The sequence below is a fragment of the Miniopterus schreibersii genome (assembly GCF_964146895.1).
Source record: "Miniopterus schreibersii genome assembly, contig: HAP1_SCAFFOLD_76, whole genome shotgun sequence".
Lineage (NCBI taxonomy): Eukaryota > Metazoa > Chordata > Mammalia > Chiroptera > Miniopteridae > Miniopterus > Miniopterus schreibersii.
In genome coordinates, this window is record NW_027669818.1 from 332,010 (window position 1) to 355,032 (window position 23,023).

A 23,023-nucleotide genomic window follows, 5' to 3' on the forward strand; every position below is an offset into this window, starting at 1 on the left:
CCCGCCCACCATCTGCCCCGCCCCTGCTCACAACTCCGGAGTCCTCGCAGGCTGCTCTCCCGGCTGATGGCTCCTCAGGCCCCACCCATCAACCTAACTCCGCCCCCGGCCCCGCCCACAGCACCCTGCGCACTCCCACCCCTGCCCCGCCCCCACACTCAGGCTCCGCCCCTCCTGCCGAAGCCCTTGTGCCACTGGCAAGGCCTGCGGGTTGGTGCTGTCCCGGCTGGGTGGCCCTTCTGGGGCTCGGAAGTCCTGGGTTCAAGTCCTCACGTCTCTGCCTTTGCCCCAGTGCCCATCTCTGTCCCGCAGGCGTGGCCGTTCCTGATGGTGCCCTGAATCTGCCCTAATAGGTGTGTACAGGTGAGGAGAGAGCAGGTCAGGCGCTTGGTCAGCGATCCACACTGAGCAGCTGGTGGAGCCAGGGTTACTCCTAGGCAGGCTGGCTCCAGTTTTGTTTCCATGAAGGTGACACTTGCTGTCTGTCTGTCCACCACTGTGCCAGAGCCCCAAATATCTACTCAAGCTATTACATATAGATTTCCGTTTAAGAAAGGAGAGCTGAATGAATAGTTTTCTGGATACCAGTTCATTAAATTAAATGCCGTTTATTTCAGTACTAGTACACTAAACAGACCAAATACATCTTTCTTGATTACAGTAAAATACACTTAATACAAAGAAGCTCCAGGCAATACTAGGGTAGAGAGAAAAAAGAGCACTAAAATTATGTGCCTTCCCTCCCCACAAAACCTGCCCACACTGGGGTCTTTTATCCCCCCTGGAGGCTGTCTGGGAGAAAGGGACAAGTGGCAGGGAAACAGGAAGTGGTGACGTGCTCCAATGCGGTGCTGCTCTGCTAAAAAGTTGGAGAGGAGAATTTTTTTCCAGTTGGAACAGTCGAGAGAATATAAAATAAGGTAACTTTGCTATATTGCCGATAATAGAGTCCAAAATCCACCTTCTCTCAATGTCCTAACTTTTCTAGTAATTAAATAACTTTTGCATCACAGTGAAATGAAAGGGGGTTTTCTATCAACCAAGCCCCTCCTCCCCCCGAAAAGGGCACAGGAGCAGCAGCAATTCTGCGGGAGACAGTGAGGGGCAGAGAGGTTTGTGTAAGGAACTGGCTCATGGGACTGTGGGGCTGAGTCCACATCCGCAGGGTGGGTGGCAGGCTGGAGACCTGGGGAGAGGGGAGGCTGCAGCTGGAGTCCAAGGCACGGGGAGGAGATTCCTGCCTCCTCTGGATGGTGGTCATTTGGACGGAGACCCAGGCACATTATGGAGGGCAACCTGCTTTAGAACCTAATGCTAATCACGTCTAAAAATTACCTTCCCAGCAACTCCAAGAACAGAAGCAGACTCATAGATACAGAGAACATTCTAAGGGTTGCCAGATGGGAGGGGATGTTGGGGGGATGGGTATAAAAAGGTGAAGGGATTAAGAGGTGCAAATTGATTGTTACAGAACTGTCATGGGAATATAAAGTGCAGCAAAGGGAATATAGTAATTACATTCTACTAACTAAGTACAGTGTCAGATGGGTACAGATTTATGGGGATAATCCCTTAGTAAGTTATGTAATGTGCTACCTAAAGATAATTTACTATTGTATGTCAACTGTAATGGAAAATAAAAATGGTTAGAGAAAAAAATAACTTTCTAAGAATTATTTATTTGTGACATGTGCTCTGCTTACTTCCAAAAAGCAATTAAAGCTATTGTTATGAAGCCTGAAAGCAACCGGACAAATTGAAGTTCTCCTTGGGAAAATGTTGATGGTATATTGTAATGTGTGTTACAGCATTACTTTGGGAGGAAGACACCAACATGTAAGTGTTTTAAAAGCCCAATTTGTTCTAAAGGTGGAGTTTAGCTGCACACTCAGCCCCCTCATGGGCCAAGTCCTGGAAGTGCCCTCACCATTATCCACTTTTATTTCTCCTCTGTCCTCTCCCAGTGCCTAAGAGCCCCCCCTTTGCCAGGTTTTGTGCTCATTAGCAACCTCACCAGACACTGATCAGACAGGAAGGACTGAGATGCCCCTGGGTCAGCACATTCACTTCTGCCTGTAGGTGGCTTTCAGGGATGGTCATTGTGTGTATGGGGGTTGGAGGATTCCTGGGTTAAAGTGATGGGGAAATGTTAATTATGTGTCCATTCTTCTCCAGCAAGTGTCTGCACACACAGCCCGCCCCGTCTATCACACTCTCTCTCCTGTCTCCATAAGCAAACCACTTGGACCCACAATGCCTAATATGAAAATCTTGAAACTACACTGAGGTTCTAATTCTCATTTTTAATCCCTTTGCACAGCACTCTTACTTCTGCCCTAATGCCAGTGAGTATTCCATTCTTTCAGCTTTTTACAATGTAAGCTCCAACACTATCGGACATCTCCCAAGTAAATTAAAAAAAAAGAAAAGAAAAGAAAGAAAAGCAAAAGGTAGAACAATAAAGGTTGGAAAAATTTTTCACTTTTCCTGCTGGGAGGATTTTAACAGTCCCTTCATGATGATCTCACTAAAGCTGTCTGTCAGATACAAACATTGTTTATTACAGCTTTTTTGAAATGTAGAAAGATAAAAAGACTCTATTTTTTAATATTTTACCCCAAAACTATTTATTGTTCTCATTCCTTTTCCCATACTTTTCCCCACATTCCCTACCTCCAAGACTATTTCTACTGGCCCTCACTAGCAGAAAAGTGTAACAGATTGTTGGACTATGAAAAATGGGTCTGGCAGAAATGCTAAGGGATTTGAGTGTCTGGGGGATGGAGAACAGGCTTGTTTTAGTTCTTTGATGTTTGTTTCAAATTGTTGGGTTGCCCCAAAATTATAAAAGGCTTATAAGTCATTTAATGTGCAAAAGGAGGGACAGCTTAAGAATTTTTCATTTGACCAACTGAGCCTTCAAAAAACCCACAACAACAACAAAAAACCTCAAAAGGAAAAGTTTTAAGTAAACTGCTTAACCGTAACTTGGTACTCTTAAAAACACCTTTGACTCCAATAGTTGAAAACAACTCAGCCATATGCATGGTAAACAAAAAATGAAACAAAGAAACAAAAACCCTGTAGGCTCAATGGAAATAGTTTCGCCAAGGAAAAATGTCCTGCATGTGCTTATTTAGCATCCGTTTCCCTCTCATTTCTTTGTGTTTGGTAAGGCCAGGTTAAGTTTCTCCCTGTTTCCAAGAGACGTGGACCTGTTGCCAGACTTCTGAGCCCTTTACCCCTCACCCCTGAACCAGCTATGGGAGCAGAACCGGCCTGCCAGCCAGCCAGCGTCTACACTGGAACACGGCACACACCTGGCAGAACTGGGATAAACCTAGACGCCGTCCAGGCACTGGGGACCCTGTCCTACAGTAACAGGGGTACAGAATGCTTCTCCTTTCTCCTGGCCCCACATACCTGCAGCCTGTCTTGCAGATGGGCTCTAGCTAGGACTGCCCTGGATGTCCCAGTGGGAGCAGCCGGAGGGAGGGCCGCCCCTCCACAGTCCTGCATCGGCACATCCTGCCCAAAGAGCCCCCCCAACTCCACAGCCTGAGCATCTGAGGGAGGGGGGTGCCCAGAGCTCCCACCAGAGCTGACCCAGCAGCACAGAAGTGTCCAGGGTGTTTTTCCGTACATTCCCTCCACCCCCAGACATGTGACCACAGTCTTCTAGGAGAAAACCTTGGGGATTCAAAGAGCACCCACACAGTACAAACTGCTCCCCATGGAAAGTGGGCCTGCGGTGACCTCCGCTGGACCCACGCCCTGTCCACCCGGGGAGGCCCAGGCGCCCTGGAGTGGAGCGGGCCCAGAATTCCCCTCCCGGTACCTCCCAGAGGGGTCAGGTGTTAGCAAAACTGCCCAGCCACTAGGGGCGCCTCCCCCGCCTCCCAACCCCGCTCAGCGTCCCCTCCCCCAGCCCCCCTCCCGCTTCCAGCCCCGACTCACAAGCCCCCGCCTGATAGCGGGGAATCCGGGCAGGACCTGCAGGACCCCGGTCTCCTGCCCCCTTCCCCAAACCCCGCCTGTGCGTCCAGACCCCGCCGGGCCACTCACCCCTCTCTAGAGCGGGGACCAGGAGCCCCTGGGCGGCAGCAGCGGGCCGCACCCTCGGGACTGTGGGTCTGGAAATTCCTCCCACGGGGCGGAGCGGACGGGGAGCCGCGCAGTCCCTCCCCCAGCAGGCGGCGCCCCAGTGCGACCCCCAAGTGCTGAGCTCGGGGAGGGGCACCCGGGACAGGAAGGGAGGGAGACCCAGGGGAGCAGAGCGGAGGTGGTTGTGTGAGGTTTGCTTGTAAGAAACTTACAAATGTTAACCTAGGTGTTTGTCCAGTGACAGGGACAGAAAGATAGTATAATCAGTGGACCTCACCTGGGAGTGAGCTTGCTCCCCAGGGCACGTGGGGCAACGTCTGGACAAAATGTCTTTTTGATTGTCATGATGCGGGAGGGGTTGCTGCTGGCATCCAGTGGGCAGAGGTCAGGGATGCTGCTAAGATCCTACAATGTACAGCAGACCCCACAATGAAGAACTATCTGGCCCAGAACGTCCATGGGCTGAGGCAGGAAAGTGGTCTCAGTGGAGACACAGGAAGGGCCAGTTCAGGTGCTTCCTCTCCCTCAGCTCCCCCTGGCTGGGCGGCTGCAGAGCTGGGCTGAGATGCTGGCTACACGATTGACAGGCTGGCCTCTCTGAGTCTCAGTTTCCTCATCTGTGAAGTGGGGTAGCCATACAAATTCATGGATTTAAAAAGCAAGACTTCATTAATGACAGAAGGAATGAGTGAAAGTATTGGGAACCAAGCTTAGCACCTATTTGGTATTAAATATAAAAATAAGTAAAGCTTTGAGTAAAAGGAAGTTTAGAGAGTGTCTATGACTTGCTGAAGGTCACCCAGGACAGAAGGGCACTTGGAACGGGCCTGGTAACTCCTGCCTGGTGCTTCCTGCACCACCGGCCCCTCTCCCTGATAGTATTTAATGCTGAGGGGCCGCCTTCCACCCCTAGCCCCAAGGAAGCTGTTCTGGGTACCAGAGGCCCACCCTGGCCCTGCAGAGGTCTGGAAACATGTTTTAGGCTGTTCGGCTGACTGGAGAGAGACAGGGTTGAGGGGAGGGAGGTGACCTGGAAGGGCCTGACATGCACCTTCCATAATCTCACATGCCCTGACCATTGACCTTTTCACACCGGCTCCCAGGGACCTTGAGAAGGGGTTGGCAGGTCACACCGGTACGTGCTCATGGCACTGGGAGGAACCACTTGATTGAGGCACCAGGAGTAAATCAATGGCCTCCAGGTGCAGTGTGCTGAGCTGTAGGTTCTCTCCCTGGGCCAGAGGAAAACCAGAAAGCTAGGTGTGTCCCCCCGGACCCTGCCAGTGGTGTCCTGGGAAATGATTAACAACTGGCTCTCCTGTTGTCCCCAGACTGCCGCCCCCCCCCCCCCCCGCCACACGACTGTATAGGTTTATTGTAAATTTTACTGATATAAAGGATTCAAAGCACATAATTTACAAATAATGGTAAAATATACAATGCTCTTTACTCTAAATCCCATATAGCCAATTGGTGCTCACAAAAACACTTTTACTAATTATTTGCCTAACTTTGTATCCATAGCCACCTTAAGGATGCAAATCCCGACATGAATGGGGATTGACATTATTTTGTCAGTGCCATGAGCCACTTCTCTGCAGAATCTGAATCATTTTCAAATACTGGAAGAATATTTACTCAGTCTGTTGTGCTGTTCACAATGCCCTAGACACAATACATTTTCACATTTAACGTGTATCACTACTGTTTTCTCCAGTAGTTTCTGAAGTCTAGACAGGAAAATAGTAGATCAAGCTGATTTGTAGCATTTGCTGATCTCAGGTGGCCAATGTGACATGGGGTTGGGAAGAACTAACAGAAACAATGGACGTAAATAACCTTAAAAGAATAGGTAATAGTAAAAGTTAGTGAAATAATGAGGAAGTGATGACTTCTGGGTATTTATTAACTTTGATGAGTATCATTTAATTATAAGCTTATATAATTTAATTTTAAATGACTGTATCTAACAATCAGCTCACAACATTTCTAAAAATTTAAGAGTTGGGTCTTGTGAATTGGTGCAAGTCAGCTAGAGTGTCTGGTGGAGGGGAGGACCCCTTTTCCTGGCCTCCCTGCCCAGTTCCCCTCAGCAGCTCCTGACCTCTACAGCCCCACCCCCTCTTTCACAGACTTTCTTCTTTCTCCTAGATGCCAAGAGCAGAAATTCCCCGAGGTCAAACCTGAAGTTCCTCTTTGATAAGCTTAGCCATGCAAGCTCCAGTGCGGTAAGGACCTAGAGGTCTGGGGGTGGCAGGTAGAGCCTCCTGCATCCCACATCCCAAACTCCTCAGAAAGCCAGCCCTCCTTCTGGGGACACATCGCAGCTGGGGAAGGAAAGCTCTGCTTAGATCTGGGGTAATACTGTTGGTCCCGCATGGCGAAGGCATCAGCCTGGGGGTCTCCAGCCACCTCCGTCCCACATCCTATGTTAGAGCCACATCCTTGAACACACAGATGTGAGTTGTGAACAGTTTGCTACTGGGCCTCTGGTCCCTTCCTGAGCTCACCAGAGAGTTGAGAGCTGAGTGCACAGAAGTTACAATGAGTAGGGTTTGTTTTGTCTAGTTTTATAAAACCCTTGTATGGATTTTTCTTGAAATAGGTTCACTAATATGGAAGAAGAGTCATTCGCCTGTCAAAGGTGAGCCAAATGTTTGTTCTCCTGTGGCCTCATGGCTTGCTAACCTGACATCCTGACAGCAGGGGAGGGTCAGTGGCCTCTTCTGAAGCCTCTGTGTTGGGGCCCAGGATGGGGAAGGAAGCAGATGGCCTCAGGTGTGGATGGGAAGGTTGTTTGGTAATTTGGCCCAGACTCACTGAGTTGGTTTCTCTGCCCCAGAGCAGCTGGGTTGAGGGGCCGTAATGTAGAGCTTGCTTTCCTCCCCTGGAGGGAGTGTCCTCAGTTTGAGCCCTTGCCTTTCTGCTCTCGGCCACCTTTCCCTCCTTATGTCTTTGGCCAGGGCTCTGGGATGAGCTGTGCCCTCGCAGAGATGCCTCAGCGCCCTAAACATTGTGAGAGCAACCTGAGGGAGGACCTCTGCTCCCAGCCACAGGGGAGGAACATGTCATTTGCAACTGATGAGGGACTGGGCCCAGCTCCGCTCAAGGCCTGAGCTTGTGCTGGTGAAGTTAGTAGAGACCCTTCTGAATTCCCACCCTGCAAAGGGACTCCAGGGGTGAGAGTGGCAGTTGGAACCAAGGAGAGGGGCAGAGCTGAGCCCATTTTATATAAACTGGATCTATGGAAACCAGGAGAAGATGGGGATGCTGACACTCGCCTCCAGCTCCCATCCTGTACTCCAGATGCCTCTGTTCACCAGACTCGTGTGCATGCCCAACTCCTCAGGCAGTCTGATGTCGGGCATCCTGTGTGGGGCACCCTCCTGTCCTGAGATATTCAGGGCGATGGCCATGGGCACCTGCGTTCTCCCTTCCTTCCTTCCCCCAGCATTTGATTATCCTCCCTTTTTGTCTTCTCCAGGGAAAGCCTTGATTCTGTCTTGGAGAAGGCTCTTGTCCTAGCAGTTTTGGGGTGCCGTTCACTGCTCTGATCATTGCAGGCCTGTTGCTCCACTGGCCACCTGCCCACCAGACCAGCTATCTCTCCCAGTGTCCCAACCTGGCCACAGCCCTGCCTGCTCCTTCGCCAGGACACCCTGTGAGCACCTCCCATCTCTGGACAAGGCCTCATTCCTCCAGCCCCCTGACCCTCACCCCCGATGTGCTATGTCTGGGTCATTTGTTACCTTCGTTTTGTCTGCAGAGGCAAGCTTTGGGCAAGGGGGCATCTGGGTATTGGGTCCTCAGAGGCCTGAGAGGCAGAGAGTGTGCTGTGGTGGGGAGCCCACAGGGGACTGCACCTGGGGTGGGGCCGCGCTGGGTCCTGGACCCGCCGGGCATTTCGTGCTGGTGGAGGGAGCACTTTTCCAGCGGCCGACTCTGTAGCTCCTTGAAGATGTCCTGGTAGAAATCGGCTCTGTGGCCCCCATATCTCTGGAACTCCCAACATATGTTTGGTTCTGTGCTAGAAACTTCTTCCCCATCTGCTGACAGCAGGCCCAGGGCCACCTCCATCCCTGCTGCCTGTGTGTGGCCAGCAGAAGCTGCGACAGAGCTGGGTGTGTCTGGGAGCCGGTGCCACTCTCTTTCTCATGGCCTCATTTACCACAGGCTACTGGTTGCAGTGGGAAAAGCCCTGGTGAGTCTCCCCCTTGGAGCAGATGTTTCTCCCAGGAAGGGGTGGGCAGCCAGGAGAGAGAAGGATCAGGAGAGAGCGAGCCCGTGAGCGCCTGGGCCTTGGCTGAGGAGACCCTGAGACCAAGGGCCAGGCCGGGATCCAGGTCTCTGCTGGTGGTGGAGGTTCCTGGGGAGTTACTTCAACCCACCTCTTAGGGGAGAGCCAGAGAGGTGAAGTGGGGTGGACCCGTCAGGTGCAGCCCGAGGTGTGGGTGTGGAACTCAGGTGAGGGGGAGGAGCGGCCTCCTCCTGCATGTCATGTTCCTGGCGTCTGTGGGGAGCTCATGGCTGCCTGGAGGCTGTGCCCTTCAGCTCTGTTGGGGCTCGATCCCCCAGTCCTCCTCTTCCACTTTCCCGCCGTGGGTCCACAGGCACTTGCCATTCCTGCAACTTGGGCCCCAGCCGGGTGCAGTTGAGACACCACCTGCCATAGGCCCCCTCAGCCAGAGCCGCCTTCCCTGGGATGAGCCAGTGTGCTGTCCTCCGAGCAGACCCCCTCGCTGTCATCTCCCATCTGAGTCTGCAGGTGGTTTCTGCTGACGGGCCCTGCAGGGTTAAGGCCTGGCGTCCTCCAGGTAAAACAGAGTCTGAGGAGCAGACCCTTGGAGGTGCTACAGTTTCAAGTGCATATGGGCCTCCCTAACGCGGGGCTGCGAGGGTGACGCTGACTGGGCTCCTGCTTTATTGAGCAGGTGACAAGGATTTCCAACCAGATGCTCTATTTGCATTGCATCTGGGCTTTGTCCCAAGTCAGGGCATATAGACGTTATACCTGTCCTTGACCGAGGTCACACTTTCCCCATTGCTTCTGCAGAACCTCGATCCTTCATCCCCACTCACGCGGACCCTGTGGCATCCTGTTTGCAAGCTGGCGGCGCCCTCCCTTCACACTGTTTGGGGGATGTGTTTACTTCAGTTACTAGTCCAGTAGGATCCATTCTATTGAGAAGCCCAACCAGTGGTTGGGTCATTGGAAACCCTGACACATTGGGAGCTGGTGCCTTTCCTCCACACGTGGGGGCCGCTCTGTTCCGGATCCAGAATGAGAGCAGCGGCCTGTGCCCACGCGCACACACCCACACCCCAGGTGTCATGACCTTGGGGGGGTTGGAAACAAGGCAGCCCGGCCGGGCGTGGCTGGCGGCCCCGGGACTGTCTGTAGAGCTGTTATCAGATGAGGGGACCCAGGGGAGTTGATCCCAGGAAGTGAGGTCACTTCCCAATAGAACTTGGAACCCCGGTTACCAGGCACCCAATTTCTAGCAACAGCCCAACAACCACCTCGCTTGGCGAGAGACATTTGAGAGTGCGAGATGTTCCCTTGCTGTCTTCCAGTGATCGGGCTCCTGCTTCAGGGGACCCCGCAGAGAGAGTTCTTCTAGTGTCTGCCGACATTGGTTCAACCCTAACCCCCGACGTCGCTGGCCATTTTCAAGAAGATCGCCTGAGGTAACACAGGGCAGCCAGGGCGAGACCAATCCAGGCCAGGCCGCCTCTGTGAGCCATCCCTGTGCAACCCACACACCCGCTGGCGCAGGAACAGGGTTCTGGGCACTGGATTACCTAGAGGTCCTGTCACAATCACACCCCAGGGCAGGGCAGGCGGGTGGGGAGGGGCTTCCCAAGGGGCCTCAGGTCTGTGCCAGTGGGATCCTTGGGCCCTCAGGCTGTTAGACCTTTGCCTTTCCAGTGGACGTCTGAGCAGACCATGGTGTGTGTGTGTGTGTGTCTGGAGTGGAGGGTCACAGGGGTCTGGAACCAGCAAAAGCAGGGCTCTGAGGCTTTCTGCCTGGGGACTGGGAACTGTCTTTACAGAGCTCCCCATAGGACAACCGACAGGAGCTGACAGATGGCGACCTCAACTCCATCCCCCTGCAGGAGGCACAGGTGCCTCACACACCCACAGGAGTGCAGCACAGGGTCAGGGTGAGTGTAGGTGCCGAGTTCACCCAAACTCCAGGACCCCATGCAGGCAAAGGGGCCCCCGGTTCCAGAAGCCACCCTGCTACTCCCCTGAGATCTCTCCTGGAGTCCAATTTCCAGAGGAAACTAAGACCCTGTCCCTGCCCCCCCCCCACTCATTCCCATGGTCCAGCCTCCTTCAGACCAAATGTAAAGTTGCTCTCCCCAAATTTTTAGGAATATTAAAAGGGAGACTTTTGTAATATTTAACTTAATAGCAATGAGGTGATTTGTGGTCTCTGCAGAGCAGTGCCTGTGCTTTGAGGGCTTGGGAAAAAGGAAAACTACTGTGAAATTTCTAAGATACGTTATCGTAGATGCAAAATGACAATAGACAGGCTCAGTTAAAGTAAAGATTGGCCTTTGTTGGGGAAGAAGCCAGTATAGGCGATGACTACCCAGCATAAACTGCTTTTAGTTAAAAAGTTATAATTTCAGCTATAGCTGGTTTCTCTCTGTGGCTCGAGCATTGGTGGACTGAAGGGTCCCGGGTTCCATTCCAGCCAAGGGCATGTGCCTCCATTTCTGGATCCATCCCAGGCTCCAGTAGGGGCATGTGCGGATGGCAATCAGTGGATGTGTGTCTCTCTCTCCCCTTCCACTCTCTGAAATCAATAACAATATGTTTAAAAACAGAACAAAACAAAAATCACCTTTACATACCAGGAACAAAAGCCACTGGATGGAACCAGTAACACTGTTTAGGAAGAGAAAATGTCTAACACTAGACAAGGGCAAGGAGGGTCTGAGGGCAATAAGCAACCCAGACAACTGAAAACCCTTTACATGTAGTATCATAATTTTTATTAAGCTAATTATGTTTTCCTTGTTCACCCACTGTCACGTGTACCTTATCATATGTTCAGCCAGATGAATTAAGACACTACTATTTCATTTTCATAACCGATCATCAGAATATCATTGTCTAGTAGGTGGGAGAAATCAGCAGGTTCCCAAGTTAAAATCTAATAAGGGAGACAGATATTGCTTCCATCAGGAAACTAGAAGGAGATAATAATAATATAAAAATCATTTTATGTACATTTAACCAATACAATTCGGTGCTACAAGAACAAGGTTTGGGCAGCAGTAATTTGTGAGCACACAGCCCTCGTCGGGAGAGCTGTCTGCCTCCCTGGTCTGGGGCTTCTCGACCTTGAAAAGTCTTTGATCATGTAGATGGGGGCGAGTGTCAGAGACGGGGGCCCGTGTCCATTGGTCGTTAGGCCCCTGATAAGGTGCAGTCCCTTTGAACACTGTTGGAGAGAGTCTTCAATTACTGTCTCTCAATGGACAAAAACCTCCTGGGAGGACTGGGAAATGACTGCTACTAATATTTCTGTCCCTACAACCTAGTTAGTGAGTCATTGATGACAATGTAGAATGTCTGCTTTTAGTTTTCCTTATATTTGGAAAACAAAAAGGTTTTAAAATCAGCAATATTTAAAACAGAGTCATAAGAACAATAATAATCGTCAGTTGATTTAGTCCCATCACCAGTTTTTTTTGTTTATCCTGATTATTTGCCAGTATTGTCAGGAATTCAGTTATTCCTTAGAGTTCTATAAATCTTCACTCAGTTCAGAGATCTGACCTGCTTATAATCCTGTAATTTAGAGTAAGCCAGGGCCCTTTTCATGGATTTCTCTAGAGATGTAACATATTTCTCAGTGCATGAGGGTAACACAGTGACTGTCTATGAATGACAAAGCGGCATGGTTAGAGATTTGACTATAATGCAATAGATAAAATCTTGTGTCTTTTGTAAGAGATAACATTTCAAGAGAATACATTTTGGTAAATAATAATTACTGTGACATAACATAGAGAATAATACGAAGTCCATATGTGTCTGTGTGTATGTATTGAGATTCAATACACAATTTTAATATATAAAGAACAAATAATATGTAATATTCTAAACATTGTTTATGGCTTATTGGAAGTGTGTTTTGAGCACTGGAAATAATTCATAAACTCCCAATGTGTGGACCACAAATATCGGGAGTACAACTGCGGGATGTCCCCACAGGGAACCATCACTCTTGGCTTGCCTGGTGTCTCTGACAGGTCACCTGTTACCCTAAGAGTTTCCTGTTTGAACTTGGCTTTGAATCTTTGTACGTTCCTTCCTAGAGCAGGTGGAACTCTTTAGAATATTTATTTTCATAAAAATATAAGTACACAAACAGAACAGTTCTTATTTTTGTTTGGCAAAAGTTCCCATGTAATTTCAAGCATGTTCAATATGCTTAATTTAGTTAAAAAATGTTCCTTTTATAAGGAGGGAGAATAAATCCTTGAGGTATCCAGGGCCCTTTGGAATAACTTAGTCATCTCTTAGTGAAAAAGTCTCTTAAAATTTAAAGTTGGGGAAGGTTGTCAAATATACTTAACTAAAAGTTTATATCATAATTTTTTGCCCATTTTGGTAAAACAAACACATTTTATGGTAATAACTCTAAAATACATTAATCAAACTTCAAAACAGTTTTAATATTAAATATTTTGTCCAGACTATAGAATTCTGCTTATTTATGTAACTATTTTCTCTTTTTGGGTTAATAAAAGATTATATCCTAGTAATGCTATCCAGAGGCTGGCAATTCACCACACATCATGAACAGATGAACACATATCACCTAAAGACCATGCACAGAATTGGAATTACTACTTCTTACAGAGAAAAGGCAAGAATTTTTCTTTTTAATCCTTGCCTGAGGATATTTTTCCATTGCTTTTCAGTGAGAGTGGGAGAAATAGGAGAGAGAGAGAGAGAGAGAAACATCAATGTGAGAGAGATAAACCAATTGCTTGCCTCCAGCACACACCCCAACCCAGGCCGAGCCTGCAGCCATGGTACATGCCCATGGCCGGAATTGAACCCAGAACCCTTCAGTCCCCAGACTCATGCTCTACCCACTGAGTCAAAGAGGCTAGGGCAGAATATATAGTTTTATAAATTCAAAACTTTCACAAAATTTTGTAGCCGTTAACAACCTTTTACACACTTTTCTACAACTTTCAACAACCTTCTCACCCATTCAGAAATAACTGTCCTTGGAACAACTCACTGCCTTCCATTTCCCAGATAAAAGACCCTTCACACCTAATGCTTTCTATTATAACACCTACTTGAATTTTATCTCTTACAAGCCTTAATTTCAAATGTTAACCAAAAAAGTAAACAACCAGCATTGCTTAGACTAATATTTATGAACATATTTTAAACACTCTCAGTGTCACAAAACACACCTTCAACAAAGCACAAGATATTATATCAAGAGCTCCAAATCCATTTTACAGGCTTTCTGTAATAAAAAACCCAAAGCAAGCACTTAAGACTTGCCTATAAATCAGTGTTTCTGTATTTCATGTTATTTCAAAGTATCTAGATATTCAATAATTTTAAATAAAATTCACTAATTTGGAATAGTTGACATGAGTTAAGGTGATTTGCCTAGGTGGATGAGGGTGTGTTGTGATTTTTTTTCTATTTTGATAAGATTTACCTTGCAGAGATTTGTATTTTAAAAATTGTCCTAGCACTGGCTGGTGTGGCTTTGTGGTTAGAGCATCAGCTGGTGTACTGAAGGGTCCTGGGTTCAATTTCTGGTCAAGGGCCCCTACCTGGGTTGCAGGTTCTCTCCGTGCCCCAGTCAGGGTGAGCAGCGGAGACAACAGGTAGGCTACCAGGCCACTTGTCTCTCTCACATTGATGTTTTTCTCTCTCTGTCTTCTCTCCCTCCTTCCCCCCTCTCTTCCACTCTTTCCAAAAGGCAATGGAAAAAATATCCTGGGGTGAGGATTACCAAAAAAATAAAAAATAAAAAAGCCCAGACTACATTCTTGGTGAAGTCGGGTACTTGCATTTCAAAGATCCTGGGACTTTGGTATCACAATGTCATTTATCTATAAGCCACTTGAGATGCCCTGGGCTGGTGGTGGGAAGAGAGTTGGGATAGGTAGAAGGAGTTGGTGGGCTTTGAATTGTTTCTAGAGCCACATCTCTGGCCCTGTGAAGACTTCAGTTATAAGAGAAGGAGAGTCATTTTCAATAGCTCAGGCACTGGGTTGCCATCCAAATGTTGGCAAGGGAATGACAAACCCATTCACAAACCCATGGTAAAACAGGACCTAGCTGCAAGACAGTATTAAAATGAGTGGTGCCATTAACTGACCAAACCTATTGCCTGCTTTGTATTAAGACCAGGTCACATTACAAAAAAAGAGTAGCCTTCTTCTTGAGGGGCTCAGGGTCATATTTCACCCGGATGGCAAGTATGTACCCCAAAAGGGGAGTCTCAAGGCACTGTGGCCTGGCTTCCCATCTACAGAGAGATCTATGGAGCAATCAGAGAGTTAGAGGTATCTCTGCAAGTCTCTGGGCTCTTTGGGCCATTCTGAGTAGGGCGGGTGTCCTGTTAAGCTGTTTCTCAGGCTCTCATGGAAGATAACAAAGAAACAATGGTTAGCAAACCTTCAGTCAGTCTCCAGATGTGTTTCCTCTTTGGAGGTTCCTTTGAAATCATGATTTCCCCCCTTTGGTCCAGTATCTGGTTCATTTAGTTCTAAAGACATATTACCCTTCTGGTAAAAGCATAGGTGGGCATCACTGATTTCATTTAAAACACACACACACACACACACACACACACACACACACACACACACACACCAAAACACCCATCCCACCCTGTCAGGTTAATGCGGCCAGATTTGATGAGCAAAGATAGATATATATCCCATAGCATTCCCTAGTTGGAAGGAAACAGGTTGTGATTTAAAAACAGACATTGGTTAAATATTCCTGATATGTGTACAGAAGCTTTACTCCAAAGGGAAGGCAATTAGTTGGGTGTGGGTAAGAGCGAATAAAGTAGCCCCAGTATCTACAGGGGCCTCAGTGGCTTCCCGTTTATGATAATTCCAACTTCTCCCAAACTGACCTGAGAAGAACCACCCTTGGAGAAGCTCTGAGCCTGCTTTTGTTTTTTTCTAAGTCCTATTTCAGCCTCCAATAGTCCTTAAACTGGACAGACGTCTCCATGAAAGTTGTCTTGCAAACCTTATTGAGTCATCCTGTGCTTTTGCTCCCAGAAAGCAGTAGGTATATTAATTGGAGTACATCAGAAGAGTCAGGGTTAAATGTCCTAACAGCTAAATTTCTTTGTGAACCTCTCCGATTCATGGAGAACATTGGGAACAATTGCTGGTTCCCCTCTGGCTGAGACCAGCTTTTCTCCAAAGGGAGCTGTTAGAATTCCCCTCCTCAGTTTCCCTTCAGGCAGTAGGGAGTGTAGGGAGGAGACCCCAGGGGAGGGAAGGAAGGGGAAGGGCAAGTAGGGAGAGGAAGCCCACAGAACAGAGGGTCCAGGGAGGAATGTGGAAGGGGGGGGTGGGCTGTTGGCAGATATTAGCTTCAGGAGAGTTCAGAGATAGTCCCTAAAGTTTATAATTACCATCCTTTTTAAAAGAATGTATTTGTGCTTCTCCTTGGAAGCTTCTAACTTCCAATGGAAGGCATGCTTTGCATTCATTCATCTATTTTCTTTCTTTTTTCTTTTTCTTATTTCAAGCACTCATTTATTACACTAGTATTTACTGTGTATAATCAAGGGACAAGGAAGTCACTAAACAAACACAGGTAAAGAGTGTCATAGGGACCATATGCAGTAGAGGGTAAAACAATGAAATAGATTATTTTTATTTTTATTTACTTTTTTTTGTTTAAAATATCACAGATGTCCCTTTTTCTCTCCAATGACCCATTCCACCCCATCCCGTTACCCTCCCCAGTCCCTCTCCCCACCATCGTCCATGTCCTTGGGTTGTGCATATAAATTCTCTGGTTACTATCCCCCTTTCCACCCACCAGTCCCCCTCCATCCCTCTGACATTCTTCAGTCTGATGTATGCTTCCATGTCATTGAGTCTATTCTGTTAATCAGTTTATTAAGTTTGTAGATTCCAAATAAAAGAGAGATCATATGTTTGTCTTTCTCTGCCTGGCTTATTTCACTTAGCATAATTTTCTCCAGGTTGATCCATACTGTCCCAAAGGGTACGAGATCCTTCTTCTTTGCAGCTGCATAGTATTCCATGGTGTGAATGTCCCACAGCTTTGTATCCACACATCTACTGATGGGCACTTGGGCTGTTTCCAGATCTTAGCTATTGTAAATAATGCTGCTATGAACATAGGGATGCATAGATTCTTTCTGATGAATGTTTCAGGATTCTTAGGATATATCCTAGGAGTGGGATCACTGGGTCAAAAGGCAGATCCATTTTTACTTTTTTGAGGAGGCTCCATACTGTTTTCCATAGTGGCTGCACCAGTCTGCATTCCCACCAGCAGTGTACTAGGGTTCCCCTTTCTCCACACCCTCGCCAGCACATGCCCTTTGTTGATTTGTTGATGGAGCCATTCTGACAGGTGTGAGATGATAGCTCATTGTGGTTTTAATTTGCATCTCTGATGATTAGTGACATTGAGCATTTTCTCATGTGTCTCTTGGCTATCCATATGTCCTCTTTGGAGAAGTGTCTATTCAGCTCCTTTGCCCATTTCTTAATTGGGCTGTTTGTCTTCCTCTTGCTGAGTAGTATGAGTTATGTGTACACTTTGGAAATTAGCACCTTATCAGATACATCTTTGGCAAATATGTTTTCCAGACCATGGGGTTCCTTTGTATTTTGAGGCACTTTGTGTTTTCTTTTCCTGTGCAGAAGCTCTTTAGTTTGAGGTAGTCCCATATGTTTATTTTTCCTTTTGTTTCTCTTGCCCTAGGAGATGTATCAGTGAAAATTCCACTTCATGGTATATTTGTGACTTTACTGCCTATGTTTTCTTCCAGATATTTATGGTTTCATGACTTATGTTTAAGTCTTTTATCCATTTTGAGTTTATTTTTGTATATGGTGATAGTTGGAGGTCTATCTTAATTTTTTTGCATGTATCTGTCCAATGTTCCCAGCACCACTTATTGAAGAGACTGTCTTCACTCCATTGGATGCTCTTGCCTCCTTTGTCAAATATTAATTGACCATAATGGTGTGGCTCTATTTCTGTAGACTCTGTTCTGTTCCATTTATTTATATGCCTGTTGCTGTACCAATACCAGGTCGTTTTGATTACAATGGCTTTGTAGGACAGTTTGATGTCCAACAAAGTGATCCCTTCCACTCTGTTATTTTTTCTCAAGATGGCTGCAGATATTCAAGGTCTTCTTTAGTTCCATTCACTCATCCAACTTGAAAGCCAACAGTTTTCTAATATTTTCATGAAAAAATTACTGTAAGCACCCAAAGACAACTGCATTTTGGCCATTTATAAATGAATATTTTCTAGTTAAACCTTCCCATTTCTGTTTCCTATTAGGAGTATTAATGAGGGCTGGGGTTTGAAAAGTCCCAGCCTTGGATGCACAAATTCTCATTTTAATTTTATTATGGTTTGCTTGTTTGTTTATTTGTTGTAATATGTGCAGAGGCTGAGCAAATTTTCTAGGGATGTTATGTATTGGGTCGAAATGGGCTGCTCATGGGTGGAGCTCCACAAAGATCCCCCCCTTGAGTTCCATTCAACCCTCTTACGTGCCTTGGTTCCTCTCTAGACTGTCTAAAACAACCTGAAGGGCTCGGGTTGTTCCTTGACAAAACCATATGTGCACTCCCCAGGAAAAGCCAGTCAGTTTAATTAGCGTTGAGCTGGAATTTCCCTAAGGGGTGCCTGCACATCATGAGGAATGACCTCTGAGACCTCCACTAACATTCTTAGTTGCCTATGAACACCCAATATGTGAGCTGCAAGGAGGATGTACCCCGTTATCTTTGGAGCTGAAAGGAGTTCACCTCCCATTTATAGAGTGAGTGTTTTTGGCCCAGATGCTCAGAAAGGATTTCCAATTGAAAAGCCACAGTTAAAAACCAGTCACTCATTTTTCCTTCTGTCTTGCCTTAGACTAGATTCTGTCAACCATAAACCTTAGTTCCACTTTGAGGATTTAAAATACAGCTCAGATAAAGTCAGACCCTCTACCACAAGCAAGGGAAGGTCCTGGATCCAAGAGAAAAGTCACCTAAGTTCACATAATGGGTGAAGAACTGGTGGGCTCAGTGGACCCATTGCTGGATCCTTGCACCAGGTCTGGGTCTGCAGGGTGGTCCTGGGTGAACTTCTGTGGAATCCTGCCAAACTACACCAAGTAAATGTCAATGTAAAAAATATTCAAACCTGTGAAGAATTTTTGTGAGTTTATTTCAGCCAAAGTGTCGACAGTTGCCAGGAAGCAAAATATCAACACTTTGAGATAATGCTCAGGAAAATGGCAGTTTTACACCTTCCTTATTTTATAGTTTATAATCTAAAGGGGCGACATATGAGGGTTACACGAAATCCCCTGCTGATGGATTAAGGTCGTGGGAGAAAGCAAAGCTGGGAAACCATACCAATGAAATTAGTAGTCTCTGTAGAGCAGTGCCTGTGCTTTGAGAGGTCTGGAAAAAGAAAAATTACTTAGACATTCCAAATATAGGTTCTCATAGATGCAAAAGGACTATAGACAGACTCAGTTAAGGTAAAGATTGTCCTTTGTCAGGGAAGGTGCTGCCATAAGATATGACTACTCATCATCAATTACTTTTAGTTAAAAAGTTATCATTTCAGACCATCCTTTGTGTTTACTTTAGGTCTCTGAGTTTGCAAGGCCACCATGCAGTCCTTCCCTGAGCTAGTCCGTTTAGCAGGTGGCCCCTTTTGTTCACACACTCCTTCGATCACTTCTCTCGCACATCTTGCCACCAATCACTAAGTGTTTGGGGCTTGGGTGTGAGCTACAGTCCCCAACCCTCCTGTCAATTCATGAGCTGCCTCTGATGGAATGTCCCTCCTCTGTCCCACAACAGGAGAAAGCATCAGCCCTGAAGGTGTAAGCAGCTGCAGCTCCATCACCCCCCACAGGCCTGGCCAGTGCACCCGCCACTCTCCAGAAGCCAGTGCCCTTGAACCAGTTTGATCCCCGGGAGGTGGACTTCTCCAGCTCCACCTGTGTGCCCAGGTTGTGCACCCTGACTTTAAAGAAGCTGGTGGTTTTCGAGGAGATGGAGAATGGGCTTATGTCCATCTTGATTGCCTTGAAGATGCAGGGCTCCAAGAGCATCCTGAGGTCCCATGAGATTGTGCTGCCCCCCAGTGGACAAGTGGAGACCGACCTGGAGCTGACCTTCTCTCTGGAATACCCCCATTTCCTCAAGAGAGAAGGCAAGGAGCTACAGATCCTGTTGCAGGAGGGGAGGTGCTTTAGGAGCCGGACCATCCTGGGCTACAGGTATCTGGGCTACAAGACTCTGGCTGAGGGCACCATCCACATGGCCCAGGTGATGCAGTGACCTCCCCAGTGCAGCCAGGTGCTGAGCATCTCCAGCAGCAATAAGGAGGCCTCCCCCAAGGTGGATGAGATTTGGATCTCCTCCCTGTCCAGCCAGCCCATCGACCATGAGGACGGCTCCAGGCAGGCAGGCCCCCAGGCCAAGTCTACTGATAGCTACTCTGAGGGGGAGTCTGAGAGCTTCTCCTCTGAGCAGGAAGCCAGCAATGATGCCAGGCAGTGGCAGGACCTGGACAAGGATGTCTTCCATGGGGGGAGCCACAGAAGGAGCAGAGTTTGAAAGGGAGAACAACGGCCATGACCAAGGAGCCAACCTTCAAGCAAAAGGTCATGGCATGGCTGCAGAGGGTCAGACCCCCTAAGGAGGTCCTGGAGTCAAAGCAGGAACCTGAGGGGTGTGTCTCTGAGGTGAAGGAGAACCTGGACCTTCTCTATGACACTCTGGAGAACCCCAGTGACTCAGACATGGAGGATAATGATAGTGCCATCAGCACCCGCAAGCCCAAGGGCAAGCCATATTTCAAAGGCCTGTCACATTCCAGCTGGCAGATGAAGACAGGGCGCATCCAGAGTACCTGGAACCAGGAGGAGCCTCAGAGTCTTGCAGATGTGCCAGAGAAGACCTGGGCCCCAGGTGGCAAGCAGTCCAGTGACAGACCCTCAGAATCGGTGGCCTCCAGCATGTCCACCCCCCAGGTGGCCAAGATCTGGAGCTTCTCTCCGTTCAGCCAACACGTCAAACATGAGGACAGCACCATCCAGGCTAGCCCCCAGGACAAGTCCATGGATCACTACTCTGAGGGGGAGTCTGAGAGCTTGTCCTCTGAGTAAGAGGCCAACAGTGATGCCGGGCATGGGCAGGACCTGGAGAAGAACAACTTCCACCTGGAGGAGGCTAAGAATGAGGGGTCATCAATAGAAAGAAAGGCGGCCATGACCAGGCAACAAGATATCAAGTAAAAAGTCCTGGCCAGGCTGGGCAGGGTCAAAGTAGCGGAGAAGGCCCTGGACTCAAGCAGGAACCTGCAGACCACATCCCTGAGGTGGAGGAGGACCTGGACCTTCTGTATGACATGCTGGAAAACCCCAGTGACAGTGGCCTAGACATGGAGGACAGCGACCATGAGAGTGTCCTCAGCACTCACAAGCCCAAGCTCAGGTCATCCGTTAACAGCCTGACACATTGCAGCTCCCAGATGGAGACAGGGAGCATTCCCAGTGCCCAGAGGCAAAAGGGGCTTCTGCGTCTGTCCCATGTGCCCCAGAAGATGAGAGCCTTGGGTGGTAAGAAGCCCAGCAAGAGAGCCCTCAGCACACCAACCCCTGGGGCTTAGTAGGCACAGCCCAAAGACAGCCCGGAGGCAGGGACCTCCACCAGAGACGTGTTCACCAAAAAGCAGCTTACCGAGGGGCGCGTCACTCCTGTCATCCTGCACTCTTGTATTCCCCTCCACCAGGTCCTAGGGAAACAGGCAGGTGGCCAGGACCTGAGCACATCCCTGAAGGAGCAGCCGATGATGCGGCCACAGAACATGAGGGCCAACCGCCGGGACCAGCAGTGCTGGTCGATTCCACCGAGCCAGCTGCTGATCCCCAGGAAGACCGTGTACAACCAGCTAACCCTCATCCGCATCTCTGACTACCAGCCGCCCAAGAGCGTCATCCTTGTCAACACCCCGGACTAGCAAGGGCAGTGCCTGTGGGACATCCTGCAGCAGGTCACCGAGCCCATGGTGTGCACCTGCTCGCCGCTCATGTCCAGGAGGCCTTCAGCACCATCGTCTCCTGGATACAGAGATGCAACTGCAATTCCCAGCCCCCGATGCCTTTGAAGATCGTAGTGTGGGGGGTGAAGCACTACTTCAGCTAGGTGCTGAGGCTTTTTGGGGAGCAGCTGTCCCACAAGACGCCCCGCTGGCTGGGCTACATGTGTTTCCTGGTCATCCCTCTAGATTCCCACCCCGTGGCCAGGTACCTGGGCTCCATGGATTAGCTCTACAACAACTTCTTCCAAGACCTGGCCTGGGGGCACCTGTTCAATGAGCTGGAGGGCCTGAGTGCCTTGCAGGACTTGGTGCACATCCTATCGAGAATCACACAGTAATTCGTGGTTGGCAACTGTGCCCTCCAGCTGCCCATTTTGGAGGCCATGCTCACCTCCAGGTGGAAGAGCCCCAACAAAGAGTCCTCACAGGAGTTCATTCCCTTTGAGGGGGTGGTAAATGTTGGAAGAGTGGAAACATCCTTGGCTATGACTCAGGTGGTGGGGGCCCCTCGGGCTCCAGCATTATTTCATCCACCCAGCCCTCCAAGGGAGCCTCATCCACATACCCTCCTCTTGGTAAGTGAGTCAGGGCCTGTTCTCCCCCAGGCAGGGCTTTCCCTCCAAGCTGAAGGGGTTGCAGGTGGATTACTAGATGGAAGCCCAGCTCACAGACATGAATAGAGACTCTGATAAGTAAGACCTGCCCACCAGCAAAAGCATGCTCAAGTGCACCTTCCAGGCTCTGCAGATCAGCAGGCTGCGGAGCAGCAGCAAGGCCACAGCCACGCCCACCATTTCCATGACAGTGTTCACCAAGGGGAAGAAGAAAGTGATGTTTTTTCCCAAGAAAACCAAGGACAAGGCCATGCAGTCCAAAAGCCAGAGCATGGAAGGCATCAGCCCCCTGGCCTGCATGGCCAAGCTCCCGCAGAATGTTCTGTCCCTTCTCAGTGAGGGTGTGGAGTGGGAGGGTGTGAAGTCCTTGTGGCTCGCAGCTCAGTGGTGCTCCCACCTCAAGCACTTCCTCATCTGCATCTTTGGACTCTCCAAGTCCACCTTCTAACCCTGCCCTTGGCCCTGTCCCTCCACCTGCTCTAGCCGGGCACTGGAGGGACCAGCTGCTTTTCTGTTAACATTTCAGTTCACTACAGAGACAGACACTGGAAGCACAAAGAGAAACAGTCTTCAGTGAGAATCTGCTCATAATCCGGAAATTAACAGGGTGGCCTCCACTAGGAGCCCCCAAGTGCTCTGCTTATTAACCAGACCTCTCTGGTGGGTGGGATATCAAGCAGGCAGTGTTGAGCTAGGGAATCATGGAAGGTGCGTTTTGGACTCAGGACCCTGACACCCCAGTGAAAAGGGTTATTGCCTTTGGGACCTGCCCTTTCTAGAAGCCAGGGCTCTGCTTCCTGGGGGAGCCAGCTCTGGTGTGTGCCCAGACTCAGAACTGAGTGACCAGAGGCCAAGGTCTGGCCTCCCATTGAGGGCATCCTGAGCATAACGGAGAGGTGGATCAGCCCAGCCCTGGGCCCCAGTGTCCAACCAGCCAAGTAGCCCC

The 23,023-nt window shown here is 48.8% G+C and overlaps 1 pseudogene across 1 annotated transcript; it reads left to right on the forward strand.

Annotated features, from left to right (window-relative positions):
- Positions 1–19,275: 19,275 nt before the first annotated feature.
- LOC308552035 (phosphofurin acidic cluster sorting protein 2-like) lies at positions 19,276–22,525 on the forward strand (annotated as a pseudogene). The gene is made up of 4 exons: positions 19,276–20,524; positions 20,617–20,863; positions 21,155–21,957; positions 22,202–22,525. The product of its transcript is annotated as a phosphofurin acidic cluster sorting protein 2-like (transcript).
- Positions 22,526–23,023: the final 498 nt, after the last annotated feature.